Consider the following 14,242-nt stretch of genomic DNA (forward strand, 5'->3'; position numbering starts at 1 on the left):
GGCCCTATCATAACTTTTTAATCATTTCCATGTTAATGAATAATTTGAACATCTTTCATTTTAAAACATAATAAATGGCATTGTAGAGAACATCTATGATGTCCATTCCCTGTACCCCCTACCCTCGTTATCTCTTCCAGAACTGTTGCAATAGTTTCATAAAAAGTATCATGTTGTCTGGTTTGGCTCTTTCAAAATGATCCTCTACTAAATAACAGCCTCTCTAAACTACTACAAATATAATGTCCAAGTTACAAACAAGACAGAATTCTACATGACCTAGACTCTGCTGACATTACTTATAATTTGATTTGGAGTGCAGTGTTCTTTGTACAACCCAATATGAAGATCAATCTCTGTTTGGAGAGAGCTACCTTCTCCATCATTTGAGAAACTACAGTCTTCAGTTAGAGAAAGCATCCATTAGTTATACAAGCCCACAACATCGTTCACTATGGGCACCTTTAGGGTGCGCAGGGCCCTGGGCAATAACTGATTTTAAAAATGTATTGCAAAATGCATGGGTCAGTGTGATGTATACAGAAAATTAATCAGAAAAAATGGGTAGAGAAAGGTACTTATAATAGAATTAACTTTTTGTCCCATCCGTGCCGGTGAATATTTTTCAGTGTGTCCAGGCACCACTTCTTCCTGTTCAGGTCAATCATTTCCTTTTTTTAATTGTCAAATGTGTCATGACTAGAAAATGTCCTATCTCCCACCATGAGGAAAAATAGCCATACGCTTGTTCAAAACATCTTAGCTCTTCAGAAGACGTTTGTTTTGAAACAACGTAGGTCTTCTTGCCTTTGCAGTTCCCTAGTACCATTTAATTAGTGCTGGTTGTTTCGTTAGTCATAACACTGCACCATCCATCATACTGCCTGTGAAGTGGCTTCTAATGATTCTCTCAAAGGTTGTTACTGCACTTCATTGGCAAAGAACATAAACACAAGATTTACCTAGAATTATAAGGGAAAATGTAGACAATAATTTGCTTTCTGGCCATGTTAAATTTGTCTTTCAAAACTTGATAGCATAAACACAGAACAACACATCTTCCAACCAGGTCTTCCCTGTAATCACTGCATTCTTAGAATGTGAACGCTTTCCATGTTAACCATATGCCTGCCTTCCACACACTGCCACCCATAAAGAGGACAGGTGGAGGCCCGTGGGTGCTATAAAGGGAACAGATCCATTCATGCAAGGGATGTTCATCCCTTATGACCAACCTGAGAGAGCACAGTGTCACCATATTAATTGGAGACAAAAGGGGACATGGATTAGAAGGGTCCACTGGTGTCACAGAACAAAGGCCTTCTAATATCATGTAAGACATAAACACGTCATGCCTTGTGTAGAACCTGCAGAAAGATGGAGTGACCACCCCAGCTGCTAATGGAGGGAGACTCCCAGAGTAAAGGACACTTGGCCCACCCCACTATGATCCCATGCTATAGACTAGAGGTGGCACTGTTGTCAAGATACACGGATGAGCAGGAGAAGACACACACATGGCTCAAGCCTAAGGGGGACCATTGGAAGCCCAGACTTCAGAACTCATCCTGAGTCTGATGTGATGAGACTCACCCAAAGTCGGCATGTCAGCATCATTCTGGTGGCCCAATCTCATTGGATCTCAAAAAGAAACACTGCAACGGTAGCGATCTGCTGCCCTCCTGGAACCAGGCCAGTCATAGGGCCCCAGGACAACCCCACAGGCATGAGTTCACTGGGGTATATAGTCAGTCCCATATATACTGCAACCCTGGCCAATTCCAGGTCCAAGGGAGTCTTACAAATTTTTGATGAAGGCACCCCAAAGCCTGGGGGTCTCTGAGGCCTGGGACCCAGACAGACGCCCTACTTGCCCTGATCTAAGGTGAGTACTGTTGTTCACATTCTATCACATATCTCATTCCTTTCACAGTCTTAAACACCTTTTTTTAAGTTTGCCTACTGAGTCATCAGATGAATCAAGCCCAGCTAGTTTTCTAACTAGTATTAATGATATAAATATTTGCCCAAAATTTGAAATAACAAATTCTGTTCCTAAAAAATTAAACAAAGAATTGCCAGTAATTCCACTCCTTGGTATACACCCAAAATAATTGAAAAGAGCTATTCAAACAAGTTCATGTACACATATGTTCATAACATCATTATTCATATTCACAATGGACAAAAGTTGAAAATAGCCCAAATGTACATCAACGGATGAATGGATAAAATAATTGTGGTATATGCATACAATGGAATATTATTCAGCCATAAAAAAGGAATGAAGTACAGATTCGTGCTACAACATGCATGAACCTCAAGAACATTATGCTAAATGAACGAAGCAAGACACAAATGAAAAAATATTATGATTCCATTTAGGTGAAATACCCAGAATAGGTAAATCCATAGAGACAGAACTCAGACTGGTGGTTGCCAGGTCCAGGGAGGAGAAGAAATGAAATGCAACTGCATATTTTCATCACCCCAAAAGGAAACACCCTTTTGGGATGATGAAAGTATTTTGGAGCTAGATAGAAGTAGTAGTTGTACAACATTGTGAATAGACTAAATGCCACTGAATTGCTCACTTTAAAATGTCTAATTTGGGGGCGGCCGGTTAGCTCTGTTGGTTAGAGTACAGTGCTCATAACACCAAGGTTGCCAGTTCGATCCCCACATGGGCCACTGAGTTGCGCCCTCCACAACTAGACTGAAACAACTACTTGACCTGGAGCTGATGGATCCTGGAAAAATACACTGTTCCCCAAATTAAAAAAAAGAAAAAAAAACCCACAAAATGGCTAATTTTATGTTATGTAAATTTTACCTCATTTTGAAAAATTTCTGCCTTAAAAATATTTATTCACAACATACTTGATATTAAGTAGCTACACTCAAACATAAAATCAAGTCAACTGTGATAATTTGTGGTCATATTTATGATTAATATTTCTCATAGAACAAAACATCACTAAGAATATATCCAGTTGGGATAATTTTCAGAGACAGTAAATAATGTTGAGGTAAAAGTTGCTGAAAAGAAAAAAAATTATAGGAAAAAAAGACCTGAAAAGAAAATAATTATATTTGTTTCTTAAGAAAGCAATCTTTTCATCAAGAATTTTCTTATATACCAAGGAAAAGAAACACAGTCCAGGAGTTGGCCTTGGAAACTACAGAACAATCAGAAATGCATTTTGTAACCAGAATCTTAAAAATATTACCTTAGCATGGTGGTCCTCAATAAAGATAACTGCTATCTGTTCAACCAACAAATATATTACAACCAAAAATATAAAAGTAAGCATAACCTACAAATTTTCTGTGTTCTTTTGTATGTTATGCACGAGAATTTTGCTGGAAAGATGAAGCAGCAATATGATTAATTCATATACAAGTTTAATCTTATTACAGCCATTACCTTCTAAGTAGAGATATAATGCAAACAAGGCTGTATTTCTTTTCAGACTGCTCTTATCAATTCTAGATATTAAAATTATTATTTTAAGCTGTTATAGCCCACAGGCAAAATGAGATAACATAGGAAGCTTTATAAAACAAAATGTATAAGTAGTCAAACTCTGCTTATCACCCTCCTGCCAGATAAAGAGGCTGATCCTCAGTCAAGAAATAAGCACATTAATCCTGAAGTAACATTTGCATTTCTATAATGCAAAATCACTCCTGCACTAAAAGATTGTGTTGTTGAAGAAATTTAATGTTTTCTCCCCAAAACAATTTTTTTAAGTACTTCAGTCCTGGGGCTTCTTTTGCACAAAAATCATCTACTTTCCAGTATAATACAATTTTAGAAGTAATTGTTCTTCAACAGAGATAAAAGCTTGACTATTAATGTGCATGATTTTCTAGATATTATTAAAAGCAGTGCAGTTACGATTATGGTAATTGATATGGTTTTTACCTGATTCTAATCAGGGGTCAAGAGTTGAAAACATAAAGCAGAACATACTTTGCACTTTTTAAAGTCAAGTAAGCAATTTGAAGGTAGGCTGTGCTATTTGCAGACCCTGGACTCTCTCTGCCCTAATGGAGGTAGGCATGGGAGAAAGTATTGCTAAGAAATTCCTTGTCCCTCTTCTTTCATTAACGCTCTTATCTCCCCCAAACCAGAACTGTTCTTTCCTTAGAAAAAGAGTGTAATTCTCAGTTATCTGGGCAAACAAGACTCATACATAACAAGGATAAATTAATTTCACGGTTAATCTCAAACCCCAGTTTCAACCCCATTTTATTAGTGTCGGGGGCTTACTTAATAGATTGACTAAACAGAATCCATAAATTAAGATAAATAAACAAATACGCTTTTAATACATTCAGAGTGGTGGCACCCTATAAAATTGTGGGGCCCTCTCCCAATCCCTTGGTGCAGCTCTGAGTCCTTCATTTCGTCCCAGCTGCTAATGGCGCCCCTGACCTGGAGCTTCCTGCTACCCTTTCTGACAGGGGAAGCTGAATTTAATTAGATCATTTGGGTCTTCATTTGCTTTTGTATTTATGAACTAAATTCAATGGTGCTAGAGAATTTACCCAGGTGTAAGAACTGAGGAGAAAGATCATTACCTTTGATGTGACAGATAACAAGAAACTCTAAGGCGGGGGAAAAGCTCAAGGGGAAGGCAATTTTTCGATAACCTGGAGATCACAGTTTAATGTGCTCATCACAATACATCAAATCGCCTTGGAGCCTTTAATGACATAATATGATTCTTTCTATGAACCAGAAACAAAAATCTATGGCATTACCATATTAAAACACTGGCATTTTTAAAAATCAGTGAGTATTCAGAAAAATGCTAATGATGTTCATCAAAGTTATCTTGGGATGCTGAGATTATGGTATTTTCAGTACATACCTGTATTTTTAATTTTTCCCCAAATAAATATGTATTGCTTTCATAATAAAACAAAAATCAATAATTTGTTTCTTAATTTTAAAAATTAGCAGTATATACCCCCACTGAGCTGAAATTTGTAACTGGTTTCAAACTGTCATTGCCAGGAGAGAGGCAGACTATGCAGATAGCCAGGCTCCTTGTCCAAACTGCAATTTTATTTTGTTTAATTAAGTTTTACTTAATGATTTTTTAATGGTTCCACTGATTTAAAAAAATAACACATTTCAGAGAGTTTTTCAAAATATACTCTATACCAAGATAAGTTGTAATAAAACTGAGTCACATAGAGGTTGTGGTTTTCTATTATTCTCCTACTCCTCCTCATCCCCCCACACATCCCTATGCATCTACTTTCCTTTAATCATTATTCTTTTTTTTCTCCCTTGAGTAAACCTCAGCCCTTTCCTGATTTTCTCTGTCCTTGCCTTGATTCAGCATCACAAAAGCCAAGAAACTGAGCAAAGACAGAACTTTCCTTAGAGGGTGGGAGAGGAGGAAACACTATACATACATTTATTCATTAATTAACTAGTTGTCTCCATTGTGTCCTTGGGCATGTTGGGGTGGAGGGAAAGAATAATTGAAGTCAACTGAAACATTTTTGGTTAAAAAAATGGGTGGAGAAAATAAAGAAGGTTTTAAGAAGTGTGACTGGATTATAAAAAAATGATTCTTTTGGATTTTTTTTTTTTTAGAAATTTTTGAATGTAATCGATTACAGTTTTTGTTAGACTGCTAATTCTTTCAACTTACATTTAATAAAAACTGGTGCTTAATAAAGACATGGTGCTCCTGCTATATACAGATTCCAACCATATGAGTGGTGGGAGCAAGACCCACCGCACATTAATTACAGAAGGACTCTAGAAATGAAAGAAAATCTAGCTGCATCTGAACATAAAACTACCTTGGTCCTCAGCGTGAATCTTAATGGCAATGACAACAGGTGAGGTTTCCATCTAAGGAGACTGTGCCTCTAGATCTATCATGGTAACACCAATATATAATACTCAGTACAGGACCTTTCTGTTATAAAATGTGAAGTGTGCTACTCATATTTGGCTAACTTCCAATGCTCCTTTTGGGACACTGACTCTCATACACACACACACACACACACACACACACACACACACACACACGAACTTTTTCTCCCAACTGCAGCAGGAAAGGTTTATCTCTGTATCTAAATAGTTTTAAGGGGACAAACAGTTGAACTCATCACTCATGAGACAAAGCATGGAAAGTTGGAAAGTCTGGCATTCTCAACAGGTTCATGCGAAAGGGGAAAGGTCTGTGTTTGGCCTTGTCACAGGTAAACACAGGAGTTGTCTGCGAGTCTGACAGGAAGAGTGAAGAGTGGCTAGCAAGGCTGATCTAAGTCATATGGAGAAGCGTGGTTCTCTGTGGCAAGCTGTTTCCCAGAGACAAAAAGCTGAGGGAGTATCTTAACTGCAGTGTTTTCAGGACTCAGTGAAGCTCAACATTGTCAGGCTCAATAAACTTCAGAGGGGAAAAAGAACTGAGTACCTGAGACACATTGCAAACATAACTTCATTTCTCACTAGTTACTGAGACTAGTGTGACTAGCTAATCTCTGTAAGCAAAACTCATCTGAATAATACTTGAGCATTTTACCACTTGCAGAAGTTGAAAGAAAACATTCAGATGAATTTCTTTCCACTGCTCACAAGTAGAATGAATGTGATGAAATCTGAGGGTATCTAATAGGCAAAAGGGCATGTTGGTGACCAAACTGTGTTATAAATGTCATGTAGTCAAAAGAGAAAAAAAAAAAAAACCTTTTAGTGAAGCAGCATGGTACCGTGGAAAGAACACAGATGAACGTGGGGTTCAAATCCAAGGTCCATCATTGATCAGCAGTGTGACTGGGTGATTTAACCTAAGTCTGATACAGGAAAGAGGAATAATAAGACTTACCTTGCAAGAGTCCCATGATTAGAGACCATGTATGTGAAGCCCCAGGTAAAGCCTGCCTGGAATGCGGTAGGCGCTCAGTGTTGGAAACTCACTACCTGGCCAAGGCTGACGAGTCCCATGCTAAATCAACAAATGCCTTCGCCAAATTTAGGAAGGACTGAGTGTATGTGTTTCATAACTAGCTGAGTCTATGCATACTAAGTTAAACTCTCTCCAGTGAGTGAAATTAAAGATGTAAATCGTGGTAACTATCAGTGGTCATACCTCTTGCCATATGGAAAAAGTCTGTGCTAAGAAAGAAGAATGAATCTGACACCCAGAGAGAAGTTGAAAAGAGGGACTAAGAGAATCTTGACATTGTTCAAGTCCCTGGTTCCACTCATCCTTCTGTCCAGCTTCACCCTTCCTACAGCTTGGCTATGCTGAAGTTTGGGTTTCTGTCACTTATATCCCACAGGGTTTTAATTAATACAGGCAGAAATTGTTATTCTTCTATAATAATAATAGACAAGAGGTCATGAGTGAAAGAGAGCTAAGAATACACATTCTCTTTCCAACTTCATCTGCTACTTAATAATTTATTTCATCACTAATTATCTGCTTTAGATTGTCTAACAGAAATCCAAAACTATCAAACACAGTAGACAATTTTTTTCCAAAAGATGCTTTTTGCTCACATATTTGCCTTTACCTTGTTGGAATTCCTCTTCAAAGAGTAAATTTCATCTTGACTCTAGTTCTCATCTTCCCAGTGGAGCTTTTATAGTCAGCTAATGGTTTTGATGTACATCCAACTCAAGCTGCATAAAATACTATTATATAGGCTTTTCCATCTGGGAAACACTTAGAGATACAGGAAATAATCTGATTACCTGCTTCATATAAATTGCTGCTCTGAAAATTAGGGGGTTTTTTTAATGTAGGAAATCATATCATATTTAATACATCTTATCTGGCTTAGCCTTTTTAGATTTCAAGGGACTCCAGCTGAATATTGACATGTAGCAAACCAATGCAGAATAAGTAATAGAGAAATTTCAGACTATGCAAATAAGAATATATGCATTTTGCCATCCTGCATCCAGAGTTATTATTAAGAGTTGTTTACAGAGATTTAAGAACCAAAAGAATCAAAGAGAAGAATGAGGTACCTTAGAACTTACTAGGAAACACTAAATTTATTTTGACTTCATATACTTTGGGTAGCACTAAACAGGTAAGGGCCAGACATACCTTCTAGTAATGTGTTTTGTGAAAAGGATGTACTGTGAGATAAACCACTGTAAAAAGAATTGTAGCCTACATACAGGATACCAAAAAGAACAACAAAAACAAAAACGTAGATGTATGCCACTGTCTACCACTGTCATGCAAAACACTCCTGAAATGAGAATGCTGTTATCAACAGTGATGCTTAGGGTTAAGAGTTTAAAGTTGTCTGGGTTTGTACTTTTGATTACCTTTAGAAAATATTTAAGCAAAACTATTTCAGAAGCCATTAGAATGTCCATCTGTTTCATAATTAAAATAAAATATGTATAGCCAACAAGACTTTGCCATCTTTGTCAAAAAGTAGTTACTGCTTTGATCCTTAGCCAGCAGAAATAAGCATATGTATACATACATCATCTCAAAGCCCTGTCCGTACCCCCTCCACCTACCCAGAGGTCACTTGCAGACAGGTCCCATTTACCGCCATGGCTTCCTGCAGCACCTCCTTATTTGAGGGCAACTTCTGAGGAATGGAAAGGGAGGAAAATCACAGGCTGGAAGCACAAAGAAGTAAGTGCTCCAGGAGAGACTCGTAAGCAAGGAGGGTAAGAGTTGGTGGATAACCCCAAATTCCTCATCACTCAGGGTGACATTCGGAGGCTGGTTCCACCTCACCTCAAAGGGTAGGACTGATATTCCTCCCTACCCTGTCTCTTTTCCTCACTCCCTCTCAGTGCCTCCTGGGATAACCTCGCAAAGAGGAGACGGCACTCAAACCTTTGTCTCAGCATGTGTTTTGAGGGAACCTAAACAATGACCGTCTCCAAGCAGGCTGTTTTCACGCCACATTGCTCCCTTTCCTTCTTCCTACCTCCTTCCTGATTTCAAACCCCAGCTCACAAAGAGAGTTTATCCATATAATTCATTTTTTAAAATAGTTGATCTCTACGACATTGAGAAAACAGGAATAATGAACCCATCCCATTTACTATCCAAAGACTTCACTTTTAGCAATGTACCCACACAAACCTGGAAGTCATATTATAAAATACAAGTCGATTCTTCTCATAAATATATGAAAACTACCAAATTGTATCTGCAAAACTGAATGAATGATAAAGGCATTCCTAGACAGAGATGCTTAATCAATACTTACTCATGGATGAACAGATAAGAGAACGGATGAATGACTACCGTCCAGTGTGGGGAGCTGATCACATGGGTCATGAAAGCAAGATAAAAATTGGAAAGGCCATTAAACTGAATGTATGGGTCCAAGTAGGAGAGCCTAGCTCTAGCTCTCTAACTTACAATGGTACATACACGACGTCACATTATCTCTGTGCTTCAATTTGAATCCAGGGTGTCAGACATGCCTTAAGAGCTTTGGCCTATAAGTCAGGACAGCTAGACCAGAAACCAAGCTCATCAGTACCTGACATTACATTTGGCAAATCACCGTCTCTACTAGAATAAATGCTGGGCTGATACTTGTACCTTACAGATAATTATTACGATGACATGGAAATTTGGCCCTGAAAATGTAGTTAATTAGTTCCTGTACCCAAAGTAATTATCTGAGGGCCTTCAGCTATATGTGTTTTCCTTAAAAAAAATAAAATAATCCAAACTTATGGTCTGGGAATTTCGTTTTTTTTTTAACAGTAGAAAGTTCTATTCAAAATGAATTTTTAGGTAGAAACCCAATTTATATATCTTCATTTATTCAATCAAAAGTGGCTCAGTTGGTTAAGAGCTCGCTCATGAGTTTGAGCTCTGAGCAACAGCGGTTCGAGTCCAGCCCGAGCTGAGCAGCCGCTGAGCTGCCAATAGGTAGCAGGATGGCTCAGCTAAAAAAAAAAAAAAAAAAAAAAAAAAAAAAGAAAGAATATTCAATCAAAACATATTTATTGTGTGCCCAGCATTGTTTAAAGTACTAGCGATATATAGCGATGAACACAATAGACATAAAACCCCAGACTTCATGGAATTTACAATTTGGAAGGAAGATGTGCTATGGTTGGTGGGTATATTTGAGCTGGGAGAGGTAAGGGGCTTGGTCACTGAGGCTCTTCATTATGCATAAGAATCATCGGCTGCACTTATGTAACTACAGTTTTCTCCCCTCCCTCCATTCTTCCAGCATCTGATTCTGTAGGTGTCACAAAAGAAAATCAGACTTCTCAGTGAGTACTCCAAAGTATCTGATGCAGGTAATACAGACCACACTGTGAGAAACACTCCCCTAAAGTTTCCAGGCACAGGTTAAAAACTCTGTGCCTAGATGATTTCTCTAGGAGCCGCTCTTTCTGTTCTGATTCTCAGAGGGTCATCAATAAACATATTTGATGGATGCCCTCACTGAACTAGAACCTGAGAAATTTATGAAGTTTAGTTAGACGTATGCTTTGTGCCAAGGTCACACTTAAATAAAACAAAGGACTAAACCTCACATCGTAGGCCCTTACAAGTATTCACAACAGTAAACTGGACAAATGAATACTTGTTAGTTACTCCTCTACTGAGCTTCCAGCGTGCTTGGCACACACCTCTGCCCACATACTTACCCTAAGTATCCTAAGTATCTGTTTCTGCCAGTGTTTCCTAATCTCAAGTGGTTGTCCATCAAAGATGAGAACTGTGATTTATATTAGACTTCGTGTCCATGGTGCCACTACAGTACCTGTCATATGGTAGACAGACGCTAAATGCTTGTGAAATCCTTGAATAAATGAGACTATGAATGAATACACAAATGAATTAACAAGTAAATAAACCAGCTTTTCTTGCATTAATTTTCTCATTTGGCAAATGATCTTTACATGATGTCCACCTTCCCTTCCACATCTCTATTCCTAATGTTGAAAGAAGGAAAAGCAGGAATAAAGAGAAAACAGCCAAATATTAACTGCTGTTTCCAAAAATTCTGCCCCCTAAAATTATAGAATGCTGTTTACCACATGGCTTAGAAACACTGGATTTGGCTACATTTAAATTAACATCAAATCTGTAAGAATGTATCTACCAAAAAGAAAGCTTAACATAATGCATTTTACAAGAGTTTGCTTGTCCTTCAACACCACTTTGAAATTAGGAAGGAGGTAGGAAGAAGGAAAGCATCCCCTTTCCACTGAAAAAATTTTTAACCTTTAAAGTAATTCCAAGAATTTGAAGATGACGACAATGAAGGGACAGCAAAGCCTCCCACTGTTTACTTAGGTATCACTGCCCTCTGATGGACAGAATTAGAAGTTTCCACATGAACGTACATAATTTTCCAGAACAGTTAGGAATCCCAGGAAGGAACTTTTTAAAATATTCTTACCTAGTCAAAGCCAGGGCTAAGACTAAGGATCACCATTTGATTTTTCCTTTTGCCTAAGGCTCTACTATGGCTTCCTACAGCATTGTCACTGATCCTGTCTTTATTCAAAGTTGTGACATTTTGTTCACCTTAGATTATCATGCATTAATTTCAATGTTTTAAATATTACATTAAAATATTGTTTACCTTGATTATTGCATCTTTTTTGTGTCCCCCTTAAACTTTGCACCTGAGGTGAGTACCTCACTTGCCTTACCCCAGGCCTAGCTCTGATCAAACCACCAACCACCCCCTAAAGTACTTTCTCCAGGTTGTTGGCCGACAATGTTAGAAAAACACTTCAGGGATACATCTCCTCACCAGGTCAAGGTTCCCGAAACCAGGCTCCCACGGGGCCATGGACCTCTGTCTGCATAACTGCTGGGCAAATCTCCATCTCCCACTCTACACTCTGAGCTCTATGAAGGCGGGAGCCACATCTAGTGTTTGTTCTAAGCATGGGATTTCCAGCCCCTCGCTTAAAGCTGGCTCATCAGATCTAACTTAAATGAAAAAATAAACAAATGCCCCCAGGGAGAGAAGGGAAAACTGTGTAGCAGGCTTTTCTATCTTTGGACAGCTTCATTACGGAGCAACAACGGCCATTTATTGACAACTTGCTGCATGTCAGACTTTGTGCCAAGTCATACATGATCTCATTTAATCCACATGACAACCTTATGAGACATGTATTGTTATCACCACATTTCAGTATAAGAGGAATCTAAGGCTTAGAGAAATGCAGAAACCAGAAACATTTCTTCCTGTAGCTTTCACATCAGTTCTAGAACTTTTCCTCAATCGACATTTTTATATTCATATAAAAATAATTCCAACTCCCACCCCCCAAAAAAAGGATAATATATCTGTTATTTGAAAGGTACTATCATAAGATCTCAAAGGGACAGAAAGGAAAAGTAGAATACATTTCCCTCTGGGATGCTCAGTTTCAGAATACAGAGAGGATTTTTTAAAGTAGGCAAATGATAATTTAAAAATATAAGGCTCAGTAGAGTCAAGGTCAAAAGAGAACTAAATGAAAGTTCAAATGAAGGAATGAAGGAACAATTATAATGGTTATAATCTTGTTGGAGGAATCAAGGATCCCTTCATAGGAAGTGGCAACATGTTAAATATGCCTTGAAGGAGGGATAAAATATTAACAGCCAGCATTAAAGGGGGCAGAGAGGGGGAGAATAGTTCAGAAAGAGGCAACAGTCCAAGTGCAATAAGAGATGCAGGAGCCCGTGTGTGTGTGTGTGTGTGTGTGTGTGTGTGTGTGTGTGTAAGGAGTCCTTCAGTTTGCCTGCAACACAGAGCACATGTGAAAAACAGAGACATAGGGCAGTGAGGCAGACTGAAGCGTGATAATGCGGGCCCCACACTGAGGGATCTATACTTCAGTACATCCTACTACAGTGAAAGAAAGTCCTTGAGGACAGGAGTGTCATGGTGCTCAAACCCTCCTCCCCACCTAATCCCCCACCAAAAGCCATTGATTCGGGCTTCTGGTACTTCCTTGGACCAACAGGGATACCTCATCCATCCAAGCCATTACTCTTCCTAGGCTTTGATACCTGCTGGGACCAGAAAGGCAAGTGAAAGGATCTGGAAGTACTGGTAGGGTAGGTGAGAGCAGCCCCAGGTGGCAGCTCAGCTAACCAAGGCAATGGTGGAGGCAGCAGTGCCCCCTTTATCCCCACTGCTCTACATGGGCCTGGGTTGGAACAACAGAGTAAGTAGTGGGGCAGGCACCATGGGGGTGGCAATGTGGGTGGAGCTGGGACACAAGCTCTCCAGGTCCCAACATGTGCAAGGTGCTAGCATCATATATTACTTAGCACAAAGTCTGACGTGCATACCCAACCCAGGCACTTATGGCCGCAACAAAGCTAATGAGAACATCCTTGGAAGACCTTGATGTACTTTTGTGTATAGAATCATGGCTCAGGAAGGAATATGATGTAGTCGGTAACAGCCAAAAAGGTAGTTTTTTTCTAAAATCAACAAAGAATTTGGAAATTATTAGAATAATTGGATAATTGATTTATGCTAGAGTTTACAGCATTTGTTTTATGACATTAAGTTTAGTTAGAGAATACGAAATACATTGTTCGTTTTCTTACGTACTCGTTTATGTATATAAACATAGTAGTGTTGACTACTTTCGATATCACTCAGGTTTATAGGCATTCATTTACATGATGACAGACAGCTGTCAGGGAGGGCCTGGACAGCAAATAAGAGCATGCAAAGACAAACCTCCCTCCTACACAGTGGCTGACTGACCTGGGTCTATCCATGACCGTTACTTCCTAACCCACTGTGCTCTGTGCCACAATATCTCCAGCCAACTCCCCTAAGACAGCACGTTGACATAATGTGGATCTAGTTTGCTTTTCCCTTCAGAGATGGAACAGACTGTAACCAAAACAACAACAGCTTTATTGACTAACTTGTCTAAAGTTTAGGTAAGAGGTATTCATTCATTTTCAAAAATGTAATTATTGAAGGCTTGCTATGTGCCAGACTCTGGGGACACAGTAATGAGTGACAGGTAAATAAAGAGGGAGGACACCAACCCAGCCTTAGAGCATAGGAAAAGCTTTCCAGAGCAGTGGTGTTAATACTGAGACCTGAGAGATGAGGAATGGTAAACATTAGCCAGACTCTGGTACTGTTGGGGAGGAGAGGAGGGAAGAAGAAAGGAGAGGCGGAAAGGAGGAGGAGGAGAGTACAACTGCTGCTCTGGCAGAAAGAACAGTGAGTGAAAAGGCCTGGAAAAGAGAGAGAGAGAGAGAGA

Source organism: Hipposideros armiger, unplaced genomic scaffold (assembly GCF_001890085.2).
Source record: "Hipposideros armiger isolate ML-2016 unplaced genomic scaffold, ASM189008v1 scaffold_144, whole genome shotgun sequence".
NCBI classification, from domain to species: domain Eukaryota; kingdom Metazoa; phylum Chordata; class Mammalia; order Chiroptera; family Hipposideridae; genus Hipposideros; species Hipposideros armiger.